General features: G+C 33.9%; 1 long non-coding RNA gene across 1 annotated transcript; it reads right to left on the bottom strand.

Moving 5' to 3' along the window:
• Nucleotides 1–467: 467 nt before the first annotated feature.
• Nucleotides 468–4,848, bottom strand: LOC144962455 (uncharacterized). The gene is made up of 2 exons (XR_013643482.1): nucleotides 4,261–4,848; nucleotides 468–1,541 (listed from the first exon to the last, which is right to left on the bottom strand). It is a non-coding gene; the product is annotated as an uncharacterized LOC144962455 (long non-coding RNA).
• Between the last annotated feature and the right edge of the window lie 2,415 nt (nucleotides 4,849–7,263).

Below are 7,263 nucleotides of genomic sequence, written 5' to 3'. Positions count from 1 at the left end.
TGTAACCCAGAATGAAAAGTTATTACAAAAGACGAATGCAAGATATTTAGATAAATTGCTAGTCTATCATTGTGGTAGACGTAAATGTATTAAACTTACATATCCAATAACCTGTAGGTTAACAGAGAAGGAAGGGCGCACAAGTTCATTGTAATTTGAAATTGAGGAGTTGGAGTTGGAACAAAGTTGATTTGCATTGAGTCAGAATTCAATCAAGTCTTAGATTGAAGAAAAAAGCCCAAAGAATCTTTCTTTAAAACAAGAAACAAAAAAAAAAAACCCCAAAAAACCTACAGCGTGCACCAGAATGAATAAAACAGGACAGTCTTTAAACTGCATCAATGGAAATCACATCTTGCATACAAGACCTCTAGTGCTATTGTGAGGACTGGTTCTCAGTCTCACCCGTCCTGCCGTATCTGAGGGCCATAACACAACTTGTGAAATCGAAATAAATTAAAAGCAGATTATAAATTTATATCACTTTTATTGTCATTTCATTCATATTCATGTTATTCAAACTGAAAATCATTTTTAAAAATATAGATAAGATGTTTCTCCATTATAAAGGTATGCTTGTATTCTCATCCTGTGAAAGAGAAAGAAAAAAAATAAAGAAAATTGATAATTATTACTGAAACTGTGTAGTTCCATTTTTTTAAATCTGTGATTTAAGAGCCTTAGCAAAAGCTTTGATTAAGAAAGGTTCTGATATGCAACATCACATGGTCCCATCTATCAAATTCTACTACCATTACAAATCAGCTACATAAATAGATTCATCAGTACTCTTATCTTGTTGATAAATTAAATTATAAATATAGAAAAGGATATAATAAACTTTTAAAAATAATTAGAAAGTTAAATGGTAGACAAGATAAAGAGATATTTGCCTATTTCTTTTTAAATTTCTTATTCATAACCAAGGAAGCAGGTTTCTTTTGCTATATTCTTCTTGACTTCCCTATGTAAATGTTTCTTTCGAGTGTATAACAAGCTCACAGGGCATTTGTATAAAGAAACAGGAGCCAATACCATTAAAATGGAGATACCACTGCCAAAAATTACAACGGGATAGAAATGCATTGGTTTTAACGTGTATTAGACGCTGTCATTAGAAAAAAGTTTTTTAAAATCTTTACAAACTACAGTAAGCTGCTTTTAAAATTAAGAAACGCTCGAAAGCAAAATATGGTCCTGTTCTCTCAATCACCGCTCTCTAGTCTCTAGATTATACTTGGTAGGTCAATAAAGCTGAGAGGTTTTATGAAGAATATAGAATAAAAACATTAATTCCATTAAAAAAACATAGAAGGGTCCATAATGATATATGAGGAACTCTATAAGATACAGTAACAAATGAAAGCCATTTTGATAATCTTGAAGGATATGACTCAATGATGATGATGATGATAATAATAATAATAATGATACTTCTTCCTGAATATAAATTGTTTAATTCCCATGGTATAGGCAGGCCAATGCTTCCAGAACAATTAAAGGAATGCAGAGACTCATTCTTGTTGTAATGTTATTTAGATCTGAAAAAAAAAGATAAGCATGGCATCCTAAACCATTTTCCCATGGTCCCATAAAAAGCAATATCATCTCACACAAAATCATAAAGTAAAATTCATATGGACCAACCAATGAATAAAAGTTATAATTATCTTATTTTATCAATTATTATCATTGGATTTATTTAACTTTATATTTATTATTATTAATTAAATGCCAATTTGAAATTAAGATAGCAATGTTTGAATGAATAACTGGATCTAACTCTACAAGTAAAATGTAAATGTGCAACTTATTCAGAGTTCATCAAGCACTTGTTACAGTCTGTTGCTTCATGTTACAGGAAAAACTCCAGTTCCATGAGCCTTATGACTCTAAAGGACCAATTATTTCAAAGTAAGATGAAATACCATTTATTGTTTAAAGAAAGTTATCAAGCACTATTTAAGGTCTGTTGCTTCATGTTACAGAAACAGGAATAACTCCAGTTCCATGAGCCTTATTACTCTAAAGAACCACTTATTTCAATGTAAGAAGAAATACCATTCAATGTTGAATATATAGACATGACCTATTTCTTAATGGTTTGCTTATATTCAATAAAAACATTAGAAAACATAATGGACCTGGAACTCAGATACCACTAGGTTGTTAAAACTAAAACCGTTGTGTCAGGTCTAATTTTATCAGAGATTTATGATCATGAAGGCAAGATTACATAACCAATGTCGATTAGCTTTTAAAAAATGGGCTTTTATTTACCTTCTGGTGAACTCATTTGATCAGTATTTCCTGTATTTAACTTTTTGATCACATAAGAAAAGTCTAATAAACATTGAATATTTTTTAATGCCTCTAGATTTCACTTTAAAGTCAAATAAAATATCTGATCACAAATAAAATTTTTGATAATTCGATCAATAGAGAGAGCTTTTCAAAATTGTTGGCTTATCATTCCTCAGGCAAAATTTAGATAAGACATCATGTCACATATCATGGTGTTTCCTATGAATTACAAAATCCTAAAAAGCTTCTTCTTCATAAAAAAACGTATGAAATAAAATTAGGTAATCTAAAGTAATCAGAGAGGTTTAGTTTTCATTTCAATCCAAGGTAAATCCGTAAAGAGTTGTGGGACCAGGCCCCACTTGATCATTACCCCCAAAATAGATTGAACTAACAGGGATGTGTATAGATAGTATGCAGATGACGTCACTCAGGCCTTTGTTATTGTTTTTTGCCATCCGCGTTTGTGAGTTGTTCTCACTAAACTGTATTAACCAGACTATAAAAGTTCATGGTTACACAGAGTTTGTGTGTTGGTCCGTTATACTTCCGGATGGCAATGTTGTGAACTCCTTGGCCAACCGCATTCTATCTATAAGTATAAAACTGTAACAAAACCCCACGACCCCCCACAACACTCATACAAAAACTTAAACACAGTTTTTTTCATTTTCATTCCTCTTGAGCCAAGGGAAACTCGTTGCTCATTTTAGCTGCACAGATTCATTCAATCGCTCTCCCCCCCCCCCCCCCCCCCCCCCCCCCCCTTTTTTTTTTAAATCTTTTTTTTTTTTTGGAGCGAGTCTATTCTTTTATCCTTTTTTGTTTGGCCTTGTTCCGTTTCTGAGCATGAATTTCTTAAAATTGTTTTTATTTTTTTTTTAAATAAAAAAATATTGTTTTTTTTTTCCTCTATCGGTCTGGGAATAACCAATTTTCGTTATTGGCAGACCCTGTCTGGGAATAATCATAGCGACGACGAAAATATCAGACCGCACTCCCTGCATTTTACAATTGTATGTTTTCTTTCACAGAGCTACCGACCAAATAAGGCGAAACGGCTTGGAAGATCCAAAACGTCATACATGTAGTTTGACACCTGCCAAATATCAAAGATGCGAGAAGGGGTTGAGTGGGACATTTTCTTTTCCCAGACATTCTCATTTTTTCACCCCTTCCTCCCTCTCTGCCATTCCTTATCCCATCGACTCTCAGCAAAAACAATAACAACAAGTCTTATGTGGCAAAAACGGCTACCAACTTAAATCCCTCAAACAACACAAGATATTGAAAATCGGTGGCAGAGACCCTTTGTCTTGTTCCTTTTCCAGTTCCAGTCATGAATAGATAATGAGAGAATGAAGACTGTTTCGAAATCTATTATTATTATTATCAGGTCAGGAAAGAGCGAGAGTCAATAAAATATGACAAGCGGTGAAAGCTACGCGCCACGAAAGATGAGGATTTAAAAAAACAACTTTTGTTGAGATTTCAACTACTGAGGAGGGGGGTGTCTGCTCTTTTTTTTGTTCCTTTCTGTTTTGTTTTTCGGTCAAGTTATGACTGACGCTGACACTGACACACGTTCTAGACTGTAAACGTTACCCATAAAATGTCATAAATTACGAAAAGTGTGTTCTCTCACAGAGTAGTATTCGAATCACTCACTGAATGAGCATGAAGCAGACATGAGTGAAGGAAACGTAAACTCTGTAAGTGAGAATCGGCGAGTGAAGCTGTACTGTAACTGTAACTGTAATTTGTAATGACTGACAGCAGTCAAATTGCGAAGTGAAATGAAAACAAATAAACAAAGCATTCTAAAATTATGCCGGTGAGACATCCAAAGTTAAATACCCGAACGCTATTATGGATTAACATTGAACTAAATCGTTTCCTTCTCTCAAAACCAATCGATACAAATTACAAACTCAAACACTGAAATTGGCATCTTACCTTTGCATGAGTTGGACTGCCATTCTTTTCTGGTGATTAGGAACTTTAGCAGCCGGACAACGTTGCGCACAAAACAGGTCTCCCGTTTTTGTCGTTCAAATTGTAGATAATACTCAGTCAGTTAAAAACAAATACGTACAAATAAAATAGTTATTTATTTAAATTCTTTGTATATGGCTAAATTATTCCGAAAACCAGATTTCAAATAGTTCTTGTTTTGTTCACACAAGCGCATTGATTTTGGAGAATGAGATTGACCGTGGTCTAAAAATAGACCGACAGTAATTTTTGATAAATTTTACGATTTGTTTAATAAAAAATCAATATTTAGATATTATTTGACGCGTGATCGAGTATTTATGAATATGTGTTTCTTTTGCCACATAACAGCCAAATTTTAAAGGTTATTTTTTTCTATAATTTACATTGGAACGTGAGCTGTCAAGACAGGAACATGTGGTCTGCCACGTGCTTCTAGACCTTGTTTACGTTTGGGGCACCTTCCTTTACTGTTCTATTTGCTAGAATATCGATTTATTTTGAATCGGAACGAAGGAACAAATAATATATTTAGCAAAGAGCCTGATAATGTCCTCCCAAAGAATTACAACTTCAAAAATTCACCAACTATGGATTAACACGCAAACCAAGAGATTTATTATTATTATTATTATTATTATTATATTATTATTATTATTATTATTATTATTATTATTATTATTATTATTATTATTATTATTATTATATTATATTATTATTATCATTATTATTATATTATATTATTATTATCATTATTATTATTATTATTATTATTATTATTATTATTATTATTATTATTATTATTATTATTATTATTATTATTATTATTATCATTATTATTATTATTATTATTATTATTATTATTATTATTATTATTATTAATATTATTATTATGTCCCCCCAAAGAATTACAGCTTCAAAAATTCACCAACCATGGATTAACACGCAAACCAAGAGACGACTTCAAAAAGATCAAAGCGGAAACTCAAAGAGAATGCTGTAGAGCTCACATAAAGTATTTTGACGAAATAAAAAAATGATGAGAGCAAACAAGAATTTAAAAAAAAAACAACTCTGGTCATAGATCTATATCAAAAGTAAAAATAGAGACAAAAGTGGGATTGATACACTCAAAGACAATAACGGAAGTAAGTAAGTATGTCAGTAAGTAAGTAATTAAGTAAATAATGAATTTATATAGCGCCCAAACATCCACGTTAATCGTGCTCTGCGGCGCTTTACATAATAAAAATGTTTAAAAACAGCAACATTAAAAATCACGACACAATATAATAATAATGAATACAGAAACAAAATCAAAGCAACATCTATTTCATAAGAAATATGCCTCACGGAAGATTTCAATCCGATCCAAAAATTAAGGCAAATATATTGAATGACCAGTTTGCTCCAGTTTTCTCCGATCCAACAATTACAAAAAAATTATACTTCACATGACCAAGACAATTTGGACATACCTACAATGGAGGGCATTAAAATTTAAAGAGGTGTCACATAGTTTAGCGCGTTGGTTACGTTATATCCGGATGGCGGATGTTGTGAGTATTTTACCTAAACGTATAGCATGAATACGCACAGCCACTCTAAGTAATGAGTGTGTTTGTAACGTGCGCACTGCCTGACATGTCGTCTGGGGTCCTGAAATTGTCAAGAATTGAATGGTTTATTCCCCTTGTCGCAAGCTTACGACAGTGCTTGGGCGTCTGTGAAAGTTTATCCCGTTGACTGCCGTACTCTGGAAAGACACGTATTTAAAAATTTGGCAGGGAAACTCGTCCTTCAAATATCGATCGATTTAAATGACCCTCGTCTTGCTAACAAAAAATAACAAGGAAATATACTCTCAAATTTGGGAGCTCGCTTTATAATGTAAATACTCTCAAACCAACTCAAATTATTGCCCATTAATGTTAAATGTTAAATTAAGCGCATAATTGCGTACGATTATCAGACATGAAAATATATACCGTCAGTAGGGACATTTACAAAACAAAAAAAATATAACAGCTTTAAAGACTGACATACATATCAATGAACAGTTGAATCATGATCGACGTGTTCTTATTTTTATGTCTGAAACTCAAAGTATTATGGGCTCATTGTTGTAAAAAAAACATTTTTTTAAAATAACATTCCCGTTTATTCACCCCACATGGGAAATTTGTCTCTAGGGTCTATTCCAAGGGAAGACTGGGATAACCCAGGCATCAGCCGCAGTGCAGCGCCGCAAATTGAGCTAGGGCGAAGTGACTTGCTCAAGGCCACACAGCGCAGCGGGTGATCGAACTCGGTACCTTTCGGGTACGAAGCAAAGACCGTACCGCTGAGCAACGCTGCCCCATAATGGAAATCTCAAAAGAATGACGCAAAATATTGTCCATTACAACTAGATAGGCCCATAGGTGGGTTCGGATGTCAGAGCTGCATATATTGTACCCGCCCTCTCAAACCAACACAAAATACTGTCCATTACAACTAGATAGGCCCATAAGTGGGTTCGGATGTCAGAGCTGCATATATTGTACCCGCCCTCTCAAACCAACACAAAATACTGTCCATTACAACTAGATAGGCCCATAAGTGGGTTCGGATGTCAGAGCTGCATATATTGTACCCGCCCTCTCAAACCAACACAAAATACTGTCCATTACAACTAGATAGGCCCATAAGTGGGTTCGGATGTCAGAGCTGCATATATTGTACCCGCCCTCTCAAACCAACACAAAATACTGTCCATTACAACTAGATAGGCCCATAAGTGGGTTCGGATGTCAGAGCTGCATATATTGTACCCGCCCTCTCAAACCAACACAAAATACTGTCCATTACAACTAGATAGGCCCATAGGTGGGTTCGGATGTCAGAGCTGCATATATTGTACCCGCCCTCTCAAACCAACACAAAATACTGTCCATTACAACTAGATAGGCCCATAAGTGGGTT

The sequence above is a fragment of the Berghia stephanieae genome, chromosome 1 (genome assembly GCF_034508935.2).
Source record: "Berghia stephanieae isolate SIO BIC M18660-M18661 chromosome 1, UCSD_Bste_1.3, whole genome shotgun sequence".
Classification (NCBI taxonomy): domain Eukaryota; kingdom Metazoa; phylum Mollusca; class Gastropoda; order Nudibranchia; family Aeolidiidae; genus Berghia; species Berghia stephanieae.
This window is presented reverse-complemented; position numbering and strand designations above follow the sequence as displayed.